The sequence below is a fragment of the Pieris brassicae genome, chromosome 1 (genome assembly GCF_905147105.1).
Source record: "Pieris brassicae chromosome 1, ilPieBrab1.1, whole genome shotgun sequence".
In the NCBI taxonomy this organism is placed as follows: Eukaryota; Metazoa; Arthropoda; class Insecta; order Lepidoptera; family Pieridae; genus Pieris; species Pieris brassicae.
In genome coordinates, this window is record NC_059665.1 from 21,310,973 (window position 1) to 21,329,583 (window position 18,611).

General features: G+C 33.0%; 1 protein-coding gene across 1 annotated transcript in view; it reads left to right on the forward strand.

Moving 5' to 3' along the window:
• The first annotated feature begins 267 nt into the window (after nt 1-267).
• Nucleotides 268-18,611, forward strand: part of LOC123707471 (uncharacterized protein CG43867) — a 258,717-nt gene continuing 240,373 nt past the window's right edge. Inside the window, exon 1 of the mRNA XM_045657538.1 lies at nt 268-320. The gene's annotated coding sequence lies outside the window, so the exon portion shown is untranslated. The remainder of the gene's footprint in view (nt 321-18,611) is intronic.

The window sequence follows — 18,611 nt, forward strand, 5'->3', positions numbered from 1 at the left end:
GAATGTTTTTTTACTAGTATCTGTGGTTCTGCTCGTTAAACTTGATGAAAGTGACTATCATATTTTACTACTTGTTTATAAGCAAATTTTCTGTTGGAAACTAAAGATGTCGTTATCTGGGATACTAAAAACCGCTAAGTTCACAGTATCGACCATTGTTTAATTTATGTTAAACTGTTTTTAGGTTATAAAAACTTAATTTATAGTCAATTAGTTGGCAAATTCAAATCTCATAAAAACCTTTTTGATTTCAGGTTCAAATCCAATAGCTTGAAGAAAGCAAGCCTACAACACTGACTTTTTGATGCACCCATCGGGATGTAAGTACTTATATTTTATGGAATTTCAAACTTGGTATTTAATAAAACTTTTTCTTAATCTTATCTCCTATGCTACTGTATCCATAATCTGTTAAAGAAAGCGGGCAAACAGGCAGAAAGCTCACCTAAGTGGTATCGCCGCCCATGGACACTCTCAATGCCAGAGCTCGTGCGGCGGCTGACGTTTTAGGAATTGGCTCTTTTCTTGAAACCCCTCAAGAAAAGAGCCTACCATTGAACACGTACAGAAGGTACAGAAGGCGATTGGTTCGGAAATACTCCAGTGGGCAGCTGGTTCCACATAGTGGTAGTGCTTCCAGTTGTGGAACGACGGACGTCGATGTGATACGGCGCAAATGATATTAAGTGAACTGAGAGGTTAATAAAAAATCTAATTTTACTTTAACATTATTCAAGGTGTTGAATATTGTTTGCGTAGCTTCAGTGCTTTTCAACTTTGAGATTGTGTGTTCGAAGCACGACTAATATAATATTTTTTTTGGAATAATTAAGACTCGCTCGTGCAGTGAAGAAAAACATCGTGTGAAATAGTATTATATTACATTATAAGAAATACATTTTATAAAAAAAAACCAATTCGATGTATTAATAAAATTGTATTAAGTCATATTCAGAGTCTTTATAAGCTGTGTGTATATTAGAGGAATAAAAGAAAGTTCGAAACTTGAATGACTTCTTTAACGAAAATTTTAAATCTAAGACAATATATACCGCAATTAGTCGGACACAGCCCATAATTGTTTACCGGGGAAACCGTTGGTATTTTCCGTTCTAATGAAAAATGTTGCCAACTTTGTCTTTTCTTCTTTATGACTTAAGTTTGCAACACTTAAATTATTTTAAGTACGACACTTCCAGCGGCTTGCGGTTATCGTCGGCGTGATTAATATAACCCGGCTTAACGAGTTGAATGTAAATTATAATAAACTTAATTGAAATGTTCTGGGTACCTACTTTCTTGAATATTTTAAAGATTTAATACCTACGCATTAAATCCTTTGGTTAAATTGCCAGTATTTTGTTTTTCAGAAGGTTCGACTGCCGGGGAATGGTTTGCTACACTATTACAGATCTGCTGTCAATTTTTTATTAAATATATATTTTCTAGCTTAATTACCCACTATGATGTCGTTGGATGAATTTAGTAACTTATGTATATGTACAACTTAAGTAAACGATATTCGTTAAGATGATTAAGTAATACTACCTATTTCTTATAACAACTTTTTGTAAAACATTTACAGCATATTCCAGAACGTGCTTTTCCAAGGTGCTTTTGTTGAACATTATTTTACCGTCCCTACAGCTGTATTGCTACAAGAACAGGCAGCATTTCGTCTAACTCTGAACCTGTAAAGATACGACAAGAATCCACCGTGACCGGTCAACTGTATCTGGGTAATCAATCCCGTTGATTTTATTTGTTTATTATCGAAAACACCGAAGCAACATTTGGAAGGAAAAACTTAGATATTGTTTTTTTACATAGCTACTATTGTCCAGATAATTGGAACTACATTTAAAAAATGTCGTGTAATACTTTCACGGTGAATGTGGTTAAATTTTCAAAGACAATTTAGGTGCCTTTATCGTGTAGGAGAGTTTTGAGAACATAAGTTTTGACAACAATTATAGATCACATAATAACTATTCTTATTATTGTGACATCATGTTAATTAATTTGACACATGACTATGGCCGATGGTGCTGTTGTTTTTATAACTAATCATTCTGAATGTTCCATGTGTATAATAATTAATAATATACATTTAATATATCAAACTTATTCAAACTCAAAATCTTGAAGGCGAAAAGCCCAATTGTTGAGAAGTCAAATCATTGCACCTCATTGGTCCTATACATGTACCTAAATAACGAAACGAAGGAGGTTCGTCGTCCATTTTGTGAATAATCTGCAAATATGATTATAAATTATTGCGCAAGTATAAAAGTTGTATGAAAATGCAGAATTTAAAGGATATTCAACTAGTTATCACGTAGAAGTGTTTCTAAGTTATTCATGCATCGTCTCAACTTCGTCATGTTGGAAACTTTCTGAGAATTTCTGACCAAGAAGTTTAACAGCACAGATTATGTTACATATGGAATGTTAGCTGCTGTCAGAAATATTTCAGGCATGATAAGTTGTCACTTCTACTGTCAAAATGTCATTTAGCATATTGATTTGTTTTCGTAGTCTGGTATGGAAACATTATAAGGTGGATGTTAAGAATTAACAGTTATTTGCTGTATTTGTTTCAGTATAAATTTAGTATATCTCTTATTGGATTTTAACTCTTTATACCGCAGAAAAGCCATGCCACAATAACACAGAAATGTGGTTTGTACATATATAATGCAACAATGTAATTTTTTATTTAATATCTTTAATTTATTTATTAAATTCACATTTGTTAATTGCATTTATCTTAGTATTCAATTTATGAGTATGTTTGAGATAAACAAATAAACGAATATGAAATATCTTGATACCTTGCGGGTACTACTACTACTAATACTAGAAGTCCCTTTTTTTTAAATTGTGTAAGGTATTTCATTAGAGAATTATCACTATGTAAATTCAAAGCCCTCGTTTAACGTAAATTAATCAATGAAGCTTTTTTATAAATTTGACGACTACTTAAATGATCCTAATCAAGTTCAAACAATTTGTATGACTCAATACTTGGCGATTGAAAAGAGTGACGTAAAGTTTCTTGCCAGTTCTTACCCGCCCTTGACTTGCGAACTGGTAGTAAATGTAAATTTACAATTAATTTAACCATTAATATAAAAAGGATTAATACCATATTACATATGTTTTTTTTGACGGTCACAAATGTATTTTAAGCAAAACTGCAGCTCTTTTAAACATTAATTCGTCGTTCATCTTCCTTCTTACACAAACTTCCATTATACCCACTTTGTATTCTTAACTATTATTCTCGATACCAGGAAATTAAATTTAGTTCAACTTCCTACTTTGTTTATGAAATGTATCGCAAAGAATCGTTTGCATAATGGCTGCATTTTAGTATAGCCTTTCCGCGGGTCCATTTTATTTTAAATCCAAAATTGTTAACACAAGTCCTTTACTGTATTAAGAAACATACAGAAGCATAAAAGACGACAGGAATTCGTCTATAATAACGTCATGGTCAGGTTCTATTTATGTTTGTTGCAATTTGTTTAAAAGAAATGCTTCATGTACGTAAACCAGTTTTGATCTACTCCAGTCGTGCCGTCCGTCCGAACATGCGTCGCATCGAATTATCAGATGGGCTGAGAGTCCATGCGCATACCACCAATCTCAATATAATGTAACCATATCGAGTTTATGTGGTACAGTCTTAGGTAGTGGCTTTAGCGTGCGACTCTCTTTCCTGAGATCGTAGGTTCGATCCCCGGCGGTGCACCAATTGACACTCTATATACGCATTTAAAATACGCTGGAACGGTGAAGGAAAACATCATAAGGAAACTGGCTTGCCTTAGACTTAAAAAGTTGACAGCGGCGTCATAGGCTGATCACTTACTTGGCTATTGATATACAAATAATCATGAAACAGGTACAGAAATCTGATATACCTAAAAAGTATGTAGCGCTACTGGTTTTTACAAATGATGGGTATTTTGAAGGACATAAGCCTTCCGAGTGTGTTGCGGTACGCTCTTTTTGTGCAGGAAAGAACGTAATTGTTCCGAAATACTTCAACGGGCAGCTGGTTCCAGTGGAGCTGAGCGCGATAAATATACATAACGATGATATTTGTATAAATATATGCGATAAATCTTTAAATATGGAAAGCTAAGCTAACTGTTTGAAAAATGTTGCTTACCCCTTACCAATATTCAGATGCTAAAAGTATGTAAATGTAGATTTGTTACGATCATAATTTTATTACTTCATTATTTATGCTTCAGTCAAAATTCAAAAAAAAGTTTTAATAGTAACATTTACATAAATCATGAAACTTTGCTAAGTTCATTGTTCAGTACAAAATTGTTTTATTGCATTTAAATAATCATCCAGCACAGACGCATTCTTAAACATTTTATAGCTATAATAAAATGTAAGTGGGACAGATAAGAAAAACAAGCGAGTTTCATTAAAAATGCTACAAAGCCATACATTTCTTCAACGGAGCATCCGGCCTGTTTATTCTTATAAATCTGACTTTCTGAATATCTTGCATAGTTAATATAAATGTCTTAGGTAGATTTAACGTTGCAATTAAAGTAATAAATAATTAAAGTGCAATTTTAAATATTTTGCTGTAAACTGGCAACTTTGACCGTTATGACAACCTTGTCGAACAGTAGGTTAGAATAAGAAAAAAAAATTAAAATTATGTATAATTATTAACATAATGTTAATTTTTCCGATTTTCCGACGTTTCGCGTGCTTTACAGCGTGCGTGGTCACGGTGACATTTGGTGGTTAAAATTTAAAATTATGTAAATAATTATAAGTTTTTAATAATAATACATAGCTTCGATCCGTTTAAAATGTGTTTTCTTAATGTGTAAAAGCTATGTTAACAAAAGACAATACTAGATTAAGAAAATTTATCAGCAGCTTCTGCTACTCGCCTGTCGCCCCCTGTCATATATGCGGCCTCTATGCGGAGACTTTATACGAAGGAGTTAACGTTATTTGGCACCCCATTTTAATATGGAATCCCATCACAGTGGATTAAGTTCGCTTCTATAATACGTATGCTTCCAAAGGCACATTTTATAAGAAATGATCCATGTAGAGAGCATGCAAAATGGTTCCCAATCTTAGTTATATTTACGGAGGCACAAATCGAAGTTTACGTACAAAATTCGCGTTAAAACGTAGACTTAGGACCGTATAGTATTTAGTAATATTATTTAAGTAGATATATTTTGTACGGTTTTTATAAAAATAATATGCAAAAAGACCGGCCCTTAAGCTTCAAGGGTCTATAGCTCACTGATAAGGAATTACTCTTGTTTATGTTAACGAAGTTGGGAGTTTTTGTACACAAAACCTATTGTCCTCGCAAATTAAATGGCTAGTCGTAAAATATCCCCGCTCCCGGCCTGCTTGAATTAAAATTTTATTTCCGTCAATTCGAAAGGTCCACACGATTCGCTTTTAATAAAATGAAATTACGCAGTCGTTAAATTTTGGAAATTAACGGACTGTAATGGAAACCGGAAATACGATGGAAACAGGTGCTTTTTCGTTTTGAGTTTAAATTTCGAATTTGTTTCATGATGTAAACCTGTTCTTGTTAATATTTAAAAAAAAGCTTTTGGGTGCGATTTTGTTCAAATATATTCTAGAATAAATCTCCTTTCGCTAAATTGCGTGTTCGATCGTTTGAATATAAGTAAATTGTTTTCGTTCGTATAATATTCACCTGAGTGTAAAAAGCTTCAGTATTCTGGCTACAGTAGTTTATTATTCGAAAATCGTGTCCTTAACGGTTACCGCAAGCATTGAATAATAAATTGTATTATGTATGAACATTTCGACCACAAGGTTTTTAATAAATAGAAGAAAATTTATCTCTTATCTACCAACTACTACTATGGTAATGCGAAATTTCAAAAATAGAAAAAGCTTTTTTATATTTTATTACGAAGAAAATCAAAGGGTGAAGAAATAAAAACTATTCCTAAAATACTAAGTTAGTAACTGAACTGAATTAAAAGCAGTTTTCTTTGTCCAACTTGTTAGCTTTTTTCGCCGAATCGTTTTTTAACAAAACTTGCTCAGTGTCTGGCGAGAAATTCAGTTTTTCACGATGTTCTTTTTTGCGTTGAAGTTTTCCAATATCACGCTGAAAGCGTATGTAATGTGTAATTTTGTCGAATCGAACAATATAAATTTAGTGTAATATTTTCAATACTAAGGATTTTTCACGTCACGTACTCTCTATATATATCTTTGACTTAAAACAAATATATTAACACAAAACGAGTCAAAAATCGGATATGGAGTTTTCTTATATTTTTTTAATACACTTATAAACATTTACCAGGCTTTTTGATTTTTAATTATAACACATACCTTGGAATGATATCCTTCGCCAAAGCAGTAAGTGTTTGTAAGGGACATAGAACTTGAAAGAACAGAGTTAATAATAGATACAACTTAACACCCTCTGCTAAGCCCCACCCACCCACTAAAAACACTTCAGTCATCTCACTGATACCCACACCTATAGTTATACGAACAGTATCAGAAAAGAGAACCTTCCACTGCTCGCCGTCCTGTACAAATTCCCGCTAGTTATTGACTTTCTGTTGCATCAGGTCCCCTCCACTCAGTCCAGCGGTACCTAAGACTTCTACAAAGTTCTCGAGGTCTGGCCAAATAACTCAAGAACATCTCTAGGCTAGACTGTTTAACTAGAAGATGTTCCTTCTATTCTTAAAGTCCTTTACATCTCAAAGAACAGGAAAAAGAGAGACAGTCAATCGTTAGTGTTTATCATCTTAATATTATGCAAAGGAGTAAAACTGTGTTTTATATACGCAAACACAACACATTTAACTTGCACAAAAGTTTAAATTGTTGAATTTTTATAATTTCAAACATAATTAGTTAGTAGGGAGTTCAATTACTCTTCTTAAACAACATTTAACCAACGTCATCAGGATACAGGAAACTGTGTAGTTCAAACTAATTTCCAATTAAAGAAAACACTTTTTCAACGATTGAAGTATGTATCACAGCTATAGATAAAATTATATTACATGTTCTTTACCACAGTGATACTTTATGACATTCAACACATTTTGGTCTTCGGTCACCGTGACCATGCACGCAATAAAGCACGCGAAGCGTCGGAATAATTTAAAATTATGTAAAATAATTATAAGTATATTATACATAGCTTCAATACGTTGAAAATGTGATTTTCTTAAAATGTGTAAAAGTTGGGCAATACTGATTCCCAATAATATAGATATCCATAGATAGGCTTTTCATCTTTGCGGTGACGGGGCCGAGCTTATTCTGTTACGAGTTCAATTGACAAACTTGTTAATCGTCGTCGAATAACCAATCGTAATTTCTACGTCAGCCTTTTCTGACGGAACGGAACGGGATCCTGACGATATCCGTCAGGATTTAACCTTTAAGAAACTATAATTTTCGACAAAACAGTATAAATTACACAGGCGCTTACACTTACAGCAGTAATGCGCGTTTAGGGTCTTAGAAATCTCCATACCCTAATAGGATTAACAAAATAAAAATATAAGTTTGATTGGAGGTGTATATATGAAATACATACAAAAATTACTTTTGTTTTTACCGACTCCGGTAATTATGATGGTACGTTTTTACCACTTTTTAGTTATATAGCCTTTATTTATAAGCTTCACTGGCACCTTTGCTTGCGTTTCGCCAGCGTAAAATATTCATCTGGTGCAAAAAATGAAAAGCAAACAGAGTATGACCTAGTATCCACGAGTAGTTATTTGTACAAAGGCGCTAGTTTTTTAGGCTTGTTGTGTTTCGTATGAGTTTTTCGTTGTTATTTTTTTACTGTAGTTGAAATATATTTAGTCTTTTACGTGTTGCCGTACAATTAACAGATGAAGAGATTTAAATTAGATTGTGTTTTTCTGAAGCCGAATCAATGAGTCGTATCATATCAATAATTTTTTTTCTTAACTCACAGTGGTTGCCTGGAAGAGATCGCTCGAAAGCGATAAGGCCGCCAGTTGCCCTCCTTTTCATTTAATTATGTTCAATTTTTATATTGTAATGTAACGAAGTGTTAATAAAAAAATATTATTAGCATTAAAAACGCTTTAACGCCTTTAAGGAAGCGTACCAATCCCTCAAATGTCGACAAAACAGTGATACAAAACACTGAGATTATTAGGTACTTGCTTTTTGGTATGGATTTATTGAAAATTTAAGTTATGTTAGATGTCGTACGTTGGTGACCTAATACGTGTATTTTAAAATGTGACAAGCTTTAAAATCTGAATTTATCAGTACCTCTTGTGGTTAATATATATATCCTAATAAGTGGTTTAATAATACAGCTGTAGATTATTTTTTTATCGAGAAATATTCGTTTATTTGTATATTACAAAAACATTGTTTAAAATGAATTATTTTCTTAAAGAGTTATATATAGGTATATTTCTCCTTGGGAGCTCCAAGAGGACTTCCTCTTGGAGCCGATTCAACGTTTTGCTAGTTCGTGTAAGTGAATGCCCTAAGAAAAACTATTCTTTTCGAGCTGGTATTTGTTATCATTACAAAAAAGTTTTTATATAATTTTTGCTCTTAAAAATAGCTGAAAAAGATTTAGATTTTCAGCACTTTCTTTGCGCTATAGTCGACAAATTTCTCATCTTATCACATACGTAAACGTCAGCTGTCAGGAGCTTTAAGCTCAACACCTTCTATTCGTCATTGTCCACGTTCTTATCTCGTGACGGATTTCTTGGTTTAGGAGAAATTTCTTTTTGCAACGTAACAGTTTTATTTGTTAAACTTCGTACATATATACATAACTATATATAAACATGTCTAGTTATAATGGTTAGTATATCAAAGTACTCTAACAAATTTTATATATAAAACTGCCATGATTGGTTTCAAATACTTCACATTATTTATGAAAACCATTAAGCGACTGAGTTTAAATTAATGAACCTAACGTTACTAACTTAATAGAGTTACACACACTTCTAAATATCTGAAATAATCGTGACACAAAAGGTGTCTTTCTCACACACCTCTTGGATTGATTTAGTTCCAAACTCTAGTTCCATGCGGGATACGGGACGATTGATGATTTTCTACAACAAATTATAAATTAAATTCACTTAACTGTAAAGAATAAAAATACATAAAGCGAAAAATATATAAATTATATTCGAATATTTAGTAAATTCTTTCATAGTATGATAATATAATAAAAAATGAATAAAAACTATTAGAAATCAATTATTTAAATATAATTAATTCGCATCACCTTAATAGCTGGACGTCTTCCACGTACCGCTTTAAGACATTTTTGTTTGTTGTAGTGAACTGTAAAATCCAATTGTTGAAATACTCCTCCCTCAGCAACGCACACATTGTCCATGGGCTGCGATGACAGCCCTCTATGGACGTACCGTAGGCTTGTCTGCTTATCCTGTAACAAAAGATATATATATTGAATTGTTACTGAAATAAAAACACGTGTGTATGTACACACGTTAGAAGTTATATTACTTTGGCGTAACAAGATTAAAATCTTAAAAAAAGATACTAACAACACAAAAAAGCTATTTAATACATACACAATTTACGTATATCATATTATAAAAACCTAAAATGTTTGCGCGCGCATCGTAAAAATTTACGCGCCAAAAGAAGTATAACTTCAAAAATGAAATGTTTAAAATGTACTCCTAAATGATTTAGTAATTTCTCGTCATTCTTTACCCGAAACATAGCTGAAATAATTGTTCGCCAAATTTATCTTAATCCAAGTGAAGTAGGGATAAATGTATGCGTTATGCAAATTGTTGCTTTCTAGAAAATTCATGTGAAATTTTGTGTTCATTTCGTATGCAGGAGTGGTTCACTGCTTATTATGAGCTCATGACTCACCTAACTCAGAAATATTACTTTTTAATTGCTGTGTATAAGTGTTAGCAGTTTATAAAAGTATTATTTAAGAGATGGAGCTATTCGCTCAAATATATCGAAATAAACTCATCGTATCGATGCAGAATATTTACACAAATCACTGAAACGAGTCCACTTTAATAATAATAATAATTTCTTCATTTTCTCCCATATGAGATTTGCAACAAACAATAAGATTACAGTTAAGAAGGTATTGGGAGACTGGTTTCCAAACTAGGTAAGAATCAGTGATATGGATAACCAGGCTTCCATTCCACAGCAAAGTTATACTGAGTGGTAACAAAAAGTACATACATATATGGGTAGGAAAACAAATTTAAAGTTTTCGAATAGTAAAAAAAACAAAACGAAACAGCCATTAGATTACTAATTAAAAGTTAGTAGATGAAGTCGTTAACACTATTATTGCAAGTGAATAGTACTATAACAATAACATTTTATATTTATACGAAAAGTTGCTTTGTTTTTAAAGTTAATTGTATGTTATCATGTATACAGTTGTTTGCCTTAAAAATCAGTCTTAAATAAGGCTGGCATTTTGCATAAATATTCTCTTGGAAGAGATTTTTAAGATGTTAAAAGTGGATTTGTGGATTGTGATGTCGTTATAATAACCTTCACTTACGCGCTACTTAATTGTAGTTTATTAAATTAAATAAAATTCGTAAACGGGATTAAAATTGTTAATTGGTCCGTAACAACATTATTTATTTGTAAAAAGTGAATTCTGTAACCAATTTATAAATAATTACTAAAGTAAGCTATAGTTTTGCCTTCATATTTTTGTTTCACTCTATCAAACCTGTATTAGTAGGTAACGTTTTTTGGTAATTTCTCGAATTTTTACCATATACCAATCAAAGTATAAATAAAAATTTGGTGAATCAATAGTTATGATATTCATATTTTTTAATAGATTTTTTCTCAAATAAACTTTCTATTATTTTGTATTGTATCGATATTAATGAATCCGTGAGATTGAGTTTTAAGTTTTTAATTTTTCTTTGTATTATTTTATTTACAAGATTTATAAGATTTGGATATGCCTTTCTTGTACCTTACCCATCATATTTTTTTTAGACTATTTCTTTACTGAAACTAACTTAATAAGATCGGTTGTTAGCGATAAGGCCGCCCCTTGCAGCCCTTATAATTATGGGTTATGAATGTTTACGAGTAATTCCTATAAGCTTAAAAAAAGAAAAACAGTTTAAAAAATAATTAAATAGTTATTTTGAATATAGTAAAGTTTTATAGTACATAACATGTGATGCAAAACCCGAGGGAGTTGGCGCAAGAAAGGAAACTTTACAAGCCAAGCCTAAACACCAAGTTTCTGTTGAATAAATCACGATAGAGCTTCACGACTTGAGAACTTAGAACTTAGACTAGTTTCCTTGATCCCAGCGTTTTACAATACAATGGAAAAGACGGAGTAAATACAATGATTACAATGTTACGTATATCTATGATATACTATATGCAAGCCATCTTAGAGAGTAAGGGAAGAAGGGAATTAACGTCATGCCCGGCCCAATTGTCAACCTCATCTACACGCGCGACACTGTGTACATTCCTATTAGTAGAGGCTACACCGGAGCAAATAATCCTTTTGAAGGCAACGGGAAACCACTGCAATATTTTTGACTATTGGCGCTACAACCTTTTTAGATCTAGGCTTCAGATTTATGTATGTGTTTCAGGATCATTTATTAAGCTAATAGGCAAGTATAAGTACATGATCAGCCTTCTGTGCGTGACGAACGCTGTCGATTTTTTGGGTCTAAGGCAAGCCGGTTTTCTATTAGTCAGTACCTACCTAATCATGAAACAGTCTAACGAAGCTCAGGACAACAACAATAGCACAGGATTTCGGAGAGGCACTAACAGAAGAAAGCATCTTTTGTAGTTGTTTTAACATAAAAAATTGATTAATTGAATAATTAGTTAATTATTTTAAGCCAGGGATTGAACGCACGACCTTAGAGCGCGACATTAAACTATTAAGCTATATAGATATCGCTAGAGTAACTCGTTTGAATAAACTTTGTTGTGATCATGAATCAGTCAAGTATTCCATATTTTTTAAAAGCTTACTAAGTATCTTAATTGCATGGCCAAAACAGTAGAATCAAAGAAGTCATAATAGATCAACCGACGTCACGGTCACGCGATGTTGTCAAAAATTATTTCATTATTATTACAACAGGGTGGACGATTACACAGCTTACTAACCGTTACAGTTAAGAAACATGGAACTTTTATAACTTTGATATCATTTCTAGGTCATATAAGCATTACAGCCCTTGGTCTCCGATATTTGTTTACTGGTATATTTTTTTATAGGCAAGTAGATTTTCCATTTTTGGATCTTAGGCATGCCGGTGTTTTCAGGAACTTTTCCTTCACCGTCTTATTATTATTTATAAATGCGCATATGTAGAAACAATCCATTGCTGTATAACCGACATCAGAATGAGGCACGCACAACTACCTGCAGGTATTAATCTGGACAAGTCCTCTAAACATTCCGTGGTGAATGCGGTATTAGAGAGGACCTACATCTCTACTCAACGCCAAAGGATCTAGTCGCTTGTAAAGGGCCTCTCGACTTTACGAACATATCTTCGTTTATACGGACAAGTGAGTGTCCATGGGAGGGTTGTGTCACTTAACATCAGGTCAGCCTCTTGCCCGTTTGCCTCCTGTTATGGCATGTTTTTTGCGAAACATATAGCCAGCAATAATATTTTCACCACTGAAAGTGTCGTACACTGTACCAGACGATAAAACACCGTATCTTGATACAGCCTAAATTACTAAATTGTTTTTGTGTTAACTGCTCTGTGACATGCTATGGATTAGCTTTTATTTTACTTAAATTATTAACCTGACAGTTACGTATTTCACCTAGTTTACTTAGTAGGTACTAACATAGTGGGGCATGACAAACATACAAACTTGGGCTTGTATTGAGACAGTCAAATGATTATCACGAATATCCCTACAGTGAGAGTGTTATATGATCTGAATTCACGCTTTTTTAATGTAATAGGAGGAAAACGGGCAGGCGGCTCACCTGATGTTAAGTGATACTTCCACCTATGGAGTGTTCATTGCCAGAAGAATTGGCACACTCTATTCATGAAATATTCTAGTCGAATTGGTTTGGAAATAATTCAGTGGGCAGCTGACACATGGCGGTGGTGTTCGAAAAAAATTGCAATTAAGAAATGTTCAGTCGTGAAATGACGGACGTCGATGATACAGATGGTATTTTGTGTTCTGCCTTGACGTCCGATAATGAAACTCAGCTGCAGGTATTAGTCGGAACAACTCTAAACACTTGATATGTACTTAATAAAATTGTATGACAGCAATTTCGCAGTACTACAGTGCCTTAGCTAGGATTTGGCGACATCGGTTACCGTTAATTCATGTGCCCAGCTAGGACTAACTTTTAAAAAGGGTACATATGGTTCGCTGTATTCAACGTCAACAAATTACGTAGGCTAACTTTTATACTATTCATTGAGTGAATTCACAACAGTTCTGCTACGAGTATTTGTTGATAAAAATAAAATAAATCAATGGCGCTACAACCTTTTTAAGTCTTGGCCTCAGATTTCTGTATATGTTTCATTATCATTTATTAAACTAATAGGCAAGTAGGTGATCAGACTTTGACTTGACTTTTTGGGTCTAAGGCAAGCCGGTTTCCTCACAATGTTTTCCTTCACCGTTCGAGCTAATGTTAAATGCGCACATAGAAAGAAAATCCATTGGTACACAGCCGGGGATCGAACCTACGACCTCAGGGAAGAGAGTCGCATGCCACTAGGCCAACAATGATCAAGTATTTGTTAGTGCCGATAATATTAATATTTTCATTAGCCAATTTTTTAGTTTGTTATTCATTTCGACTGTGATTTGTTAACTGATTATGTATTATTGTTGGTTTAGGGTCATCGGTTAGGACAGGAGTGCGTTTTGTAAATAAATAAATAAAATAGTGTGTCATACTGACTGACTAGATTCCACCCGCACATTTTCCCGTGTAGTTTGATTTTTAGCAATGATAATCGTTGTATTTGAGTCAATTTATAAAATAATAATAAAGCCACTTTAATTCCATACCAGTGTGAATAGTTGAAGTAGTATTTAAGATATTGTTTTATAACAATAAATAAGATTTGAATATTGCTCTGTCGTATTCGCTTCCTCCCAAAGTGGCGAAGACTACTTCAAGTCCTTAATCATCGTGGTAAGCCTGCCCGATAGCTTTGAGATAATCCCACCACCTCGAACCTTTGATCCTACCCGTAGGGCTCGGTCTGTTACCTTAGATCTCTTGGTGCAGACATCCCGTACTTATTTATATATTCACTATTTGTGTGTTAGGGTACAACTGTAGGGCTTAGGGATCCGTAGGGTTGTTAGGTTCTTACACCCTCCCATAGATTTAGTTATCTAGTGCAGCTTGCTCATACATACATTACATATACTATACAGATACTCCAGACATATAATACATATAAAGATTTAACATACATTTCACAGTCCAGTAGCTAGCAAACTGTACAACCTTATAATACCGGACTTGATAAAATGTATGGTGTTAGTGATATAAAGTTCCTACCAAACCAATCTATCGTTACGCGCACGCTAAAGTTAAAACGATTGAATATGTTTATGTAATGTTATTTATAATATCAAATCTACTGGACAAAGGTTTTTCGCACAATCAGAATGCTGCATTATTCCTGAGAATCATAGCCTAATTTTTTTTATTAAATTATATTTTATTAAGTTTTGTTAAATTATGAAAAAACTGTATATATTATGAAATTGTATATTTAACGGGTTCTCAAAAATTAAAATTGGAAGACGTAGCTAATAAATACATTTTTACAAGAGTCCTAAGCATCAGACAGTTCCAGAATTGTTAAAGCCTTAGGCTGTGAAGTACATAATAAGCTCACAGCAAAGTTCTGAAGATAGTTCCCACATGGAATCAACAAAGACTTTTCTTGTTAACACATTTTTGTAAACAAGATCTAGAAAGTTGGTAACTTTTGTGCAGTTCTGCAGTTTTTGGTATTTCACTCGATTTCACTCACTGTTTTTAAAATAAAACTTTATCTTGGTTGCATATACACATACACATACATTAATTAGAACAAAACAGGAATAGTATCCTGCATACAATGGACTGTATTCAGTCGCAAATTGTTAGGCAGTTTGGGCATACGCTGGTCGGCTTTGGGTTTTTTTGTTGTTGTTGATGTTAGTACTAAAATTTGTCTATAAGATTTACTTACTAACTAAGATCTGTGTTATTTAAAATAAATAATTGTTATAAAAAATATTAACATAAACACATCAAAAAGTTCGTTAATGTAGGTTTTTAAAACGGATATGATAATTTTCGTGGTCTAATGTTACTGGTTACTATATACGTGGGTAACACTGAAAATGTTTAAAACTGGCCTGTTAGAAACATTGCTAATGAATTTTTTTTTTAATTTAATTTGTTTTTGTGAATTGGCGGCAAATTTAAAATCCTCCTTCACCACGACAATGCTTCAGTGCACTAAGCAAAAGGGGCTGTTGAATATTTGACTATGGCAGGTGTCGAGATAATGAGTCATGCCCCATACAGTCTTGACCTGGCACCCTGCTTGCTTTCGTTCATTCTCAAGAACTAAAGATAAAATTCTAGATATTCACTTTACGAGCCCTGAATATGCGGTGAAAGCTTACGAAAATGCCATAGAAGAGAATGGAAGAATGGGCCCACTGCTTTTCTCAGTGGTTCCGTGGAATGCGACGGTGTGTAAAGAGAAACGGAGATTACTTCGAAAAACAACAAAAGTATTGGCAACTTTCTACATTAAGCGGTTTTCCATTTTCTAAACATTTTCAGTGTTACCTAGGTATAAACATTGAAAACATTATTTGTCGTTTGCCCATTCATAAACAATGTTTAAATTAATGAAATCTACAGCTCGTAGAAATTACGATTCGTTTTTAAGTTAACTTACGGATAACAAGCATATCCACTTGCCTTGGTCCTGACATGCATTTTTCGCTTTCATGACATTCATGACATTCACCATGAATGTCTTCGGTTATAGGTACGTAAAAAAAAATATATGTTTAAAAATATATAAAAGTTGCAAGTCACTATATTGAATATTTTTTATAGTACCTATACGGGGCAAACGGGCTTACCGGTCGACCAAAAAGTGCAATCATCAGAGCCCATGGACACCCATTTTAGTGAATTGTCAGCCTTTGAAGGCCTATAAATGGAAAGGATAAACGCAAACCTTAAAATATTCTACATTAAATTTCCTTATAAAGTGTACTCATTTTTTATACAAAACATGAACAAAGGCACGTTTTTCATGGATGAAACTTCACGGAAAGTTGCTTCGAGATAAATTTATCTGAAGATTGTTTTCTTCCCATCTTCAGAATATTGCGATATGCAGCTGCGCGTCATAACTTCTACTCGTTAGTTTTTAACAACTCTTTATCTCGGCTACTTAGAGTGTATTTTGCTTCGTTTATTAGAGAATTTTACGAGGAATATTCTCTTTTATTGCTAATATTTATCTTTTTAGTACACACTACACAATACACAACACATTAAAATACAAACATAAAACATAAAAGAAAACAGGCAAAAATACTGGTTTACTATTTTTTTTTACTATATTTGATTAACGAAACTAATAAAGATATTATACTTAAATACAACACGTTACCTTTAATATAAGCCAGGTAAATGGATATATGAATTTATTGCAATCGTAGTCAAATTAAATACTTTATGGTATATGTTTATTCATCGTACGAACTAAATAAGGTAAACATGATTTTGTCGTTCCATAACTGAGCGCTTTTAAGGCAGTTTTTTCTGCGCACAACCACTTTGTGGAACTAGATGCCCAATGAAGTATTTCCTAAACAATTTGACTTGGGGTCCTTTAGCGTACCAATTCTTAATAAGCCGGCAACACATTCGTGAGCCCTCTGATAGAGTCCATGTCACTTAACATTTAACATCAGGTAAGCATCTAGCCCGATTGCTTTAAAATCAGTGCAAAGACAACAAATGCAATGCAGGAATTAATATCAATATATAATATATACACTGTATTAAAACGTAATTCGAACAATCATGTATTTCACCTACAAACTACTAAACGAATCACAGAATTTCCTTGACTCAGGAGGGCAAGCTTGGAGTTAGCTTGCCTCTAAAAATATTTAAGTAATGCATTTATTTATAATGCAAATGTAACATTCGCCTCATTCAATCGAATTGTGTTTAATATGAAGACATATTCTCCTTGTCTAATCAGTAAGTTTTTTTTATGTGGAACGTATACAATAACTTGTATTAAATGAAATACTGACCAAAGCTACTGTGAAGCTGTTGATACATATTGTTAGATGTTATATTGTTAAAACAATGTATTTTTCCGTTAATGGAGAAGATAACTAGAGCCTTGTAGCTAGATCTTAACATTTAATGATTTCTCATTAGCCGATTTTAATCTTTTAATTTCGTATTATATATAATATATTAAGTCGATTAGGCAGTATGAGGTATATATCCTTTTTTGAATACTTCAAAAGCTACGCTCTTATCACAAAAATTCAGGCAGTTTAATAAAGGCGCAATTTCATTCATATAACAACGAGCGGCAAACAAATTGAGAGTATTCATCACCTCTTATGTTCGTTTATTGTAGCGGGTATACATACATTATAGCAGTGTTGGTTCGAGACCAGTGCTATGGATTTTTCTTTACTATTGTGAATTAAAATATAGTGAGGATCATATGTTCCGATAATCAACTGCGTGTGTCAGGTTGGTTATAAAGAAAAAAATATTAATGAATGTAGACAAATCCATAATCCGGGGTTCATCCCTGCCAAAGCACTTCTATTTTATCTTTTACATAATTGAAGATTACTAATTTTCAGAATTATAAGGCAATGCAAAAATGTTGTGTAGGCATTGGTTAGAATTTGTGTGACTATGTATTTAAAAAACAACACTATGAAATTATATTAAAAGAACACGTTCAATAGTTATCAGTCAATCAATATCAGTTAGTCAAATTTACTGATTTAGTATCTAGTTTTTGAATACATATTTTCAATTAATACATTTTTTAATAGTTTATATTGTGGATAAGATTTCTGATTATCATTCAATTGGGTTGGGAGTGCGCTCCTAAAAATGCTTAACATTTTTGGGTACATTTTTATCTCGGAATTGCTCCAAATGGTAATGAGGAATATATTACGTATTATTTAATCTCTTTTTCTTCTATCTCGTAATATTATATGTACCGGTCACTTATATAAAAAGCGCATTCCTTCCGAGCTAATTAAAATTCTCGAAAGGGAGTGGGTAAACTATTCTGCTCGTATTTTCCCCCGATAAGATCTGGACTTGATTATTTATTTGTGAGGGGAAGTAACCCCATCGATGAAACTCTTTATATGCGGCTTCAGTACTGTTGAAGCGAAAAGTTAAAATGGAAAATTTAAAAAAAAATATATATATACGTCGGAGAAATATCGTATGTTTCCGCATAATA